The following is a 2,495-nucleotide window of genomic DNA, read 5'->3' on the forward strand; positions in this document are numbered from 1 at the left end:
TGTTGTTGATACCAGCTTTAATCCATGGTGGTGAGATAGTATGCAGCATGTTATTTCAATTTCCTTTTATTTATTGAGACTTGTCCGACTTTGTGGTCCATGTTGGAGAAAGTTCAGTGAGATGCTGAGAAGGTACATTCTTTTTTTGTTTGGATAAAACCTTCTATAAATATCTGCTTTGTTTATTTGGTTTATAATGTCTGTTATTTTTTTTTTTATATATATATTTTGGTCTGGATGACCTGTCTATTGGCAAGTGTCAGGTATCGGAGCCATGTACAGAATGAAGGAAAATGGAGGACTGTTGGAAGACTCTGCTATTAAGGTCACAGTCTGCATGTACTAACTCTCAGAATTTAGTACAATGTGGAGGACTCCAGTTCTCTGCAGGACTTCCTCTTCTCTGCCCGATCTTATCTGGAGCATATTTCTAAACACAGGTACCTGACCTTATCTAGAGGATGATCCTGCGCAGAGCTTCCTGCAAGTGCCACATGATTCAGCCAGTAAATCCCACTCAGCCCAACCCTTCTTATCTTATGATAATTAGGTCCTGTGTTTCGACCAATCAACAACCCTTCCTACCTGTAACCCCTAAAAACCTCTGAGGAAAGTCATGTAGCCTATGGCTAGATTACAGGCTGAACTTCCTCTCTCTCCCTATAAAAACCTGCCAGGCAGGTTCTTAGAATTCCTCTTCGTGTAAATGAAGCATTCCCACCTAGCAGTAATGTGTATTCACGCTGGGAATTCCTACTGGCCCCCCAGGATCTATATAGCCTCTGTTCACCCTCAATAAAGTTGAGCTGCCTCAATGAAGCTGATCCTGGAAGTGTATCCATTGGTCAGTACTCACAACATCAGAACTCTGCTCGAGTCCCACTGGTGACCAACAGCCCCAGGAAGCCCCAGGAAGAGTCACAGAGGACATCACAGGAACTAGGAAAATTTAAGAGTTAAGGAAATGTTTGTTTCATTGTTTTGTTTTGATAGTTGCATAGGACCCAATATTCATAAAAGATATTTAACTTATAGTTCAAAGATTCTCAGTCTATTGTATTTCCATTATTCTTCAACAAAGCCAGTGCATATAAGGACAATCCCAACAAAGTAAGAATTTGTTTACACAACTTGCCACAGAAGGAGAAAAAAAGCATTTGAACACATTAACCACCTTTTCATAATGACAACTCGCATTAAACGATGACTCCTCCACAGATTTACATGTGTGTAAAGTCTGCCCTCTGAGGTTGCTCTAGAACCCCCCCCCCAACACTAACATCTCAGGATGCCCAAGTTCCTTAGAAGAAAACATATTCACATATAACCTTTGTAACTTTCCTGACTTCCTTAAATTACCTCTAAGTTATGTATAATACAAAATATAATGTAAATGCTGCGTGAATAGTCATTTTATTGTTTGGGGATTAGTAAGAAAAAAAATCTATGAGTCAAAACAGACTCACTATGTTCCGAGTCCTTTCTTGCCCCTTTCCTCTCTCCTCTCCCTCTTCTCTCTTCTTCACTCTGTTTGACAGGATCTCTATAACTCCAGGCTGGCCTCAACTCTTGAAACTCCAGCCTCAGTCTCCTCAGTGCTGGAAATACAGGAGCCGGGCACAATTCAAGGTGTAAAATGCTTAAAACCAGGGAGGCAGAGCCCACAAATGAGCTGGAAATTGGTTGAACCTGCAGAGTCAGAAGGACATGTCTCCACTAGAATCCTACTCAGGTGATCTGACTCCTGAGCCCTGTTTAAAAGATTGCTGTCTTAGACCCCAGTGCCTTTCTTTGCTGGCCTGAGAAAGGTTATTGGGAAAGGCTTGCAAGAAAATCCCCTGTAGCAGAATGTAGATGGATGGGAGTGTTAAGCAGAACAAGAAACTGATGTTTTATGTAATCTCAACAAAAGCCTCTGCTGATCCCACAGGGGTTTGCTACCTGTCCAGATGTGTCCCAAACCAAGTGACAAGAACTGGGTCTCTAATCTCTCCATTCACTGGATGAGGGTTGTCCCTTAAGCAGAGGTATGGACTTATGAAAAGACTTTGGTCAAGCTCAAAATCCTGGAAGAGGCTCAACCAAGAGCTAACGTTAGCTGCCACAGCAGCCTGGGTGTGGGGTTGGGGAGATCTGAGCTACATGATGACACCAACTGCAGAAGGGCCAGTGCAGATAAACAATGCAGAGAAATAATACCAACAAGGAATGCCAACTTTTAGAGCAAATACTAAGCATAGTTCATCCAAGACTGGAAACAGAAGAATGTTTATTCTTACCATGTTGGTAATGTTGTAAAGACAGAGGTCAGTGCATTAGGACAAGGAAAAAATTTAAGTTGTCTTATTTTTGGCTCTTACTGAAGGATGCCATGGACTGGGTAGCTCAAACAGCCTGCATTTTCTCATGGCTTTGGAAACAGCAAAGCTAAAGATCTCCGTATCTCATGCCTGCTAAGGGTCCTCATCCTAGCTGCAGACAGCTTCTTCTAGTGT

This window comes from Mus caroli, unplaced genomic scaffold (genome assembly GCF_978045245.1).
Source record: "Mus caroli unplaced genomic scaffold, Mus_caroli_1 scaffold_7, whole genome shotgun sequence".
In the NCBI taxonomy this organism is placed as follows: domain Eukaryota; kingdom Metazoa; phylum Chordata; class Mammalia; order Rodentia; family Muridae; genus Mus; species Mus caroli.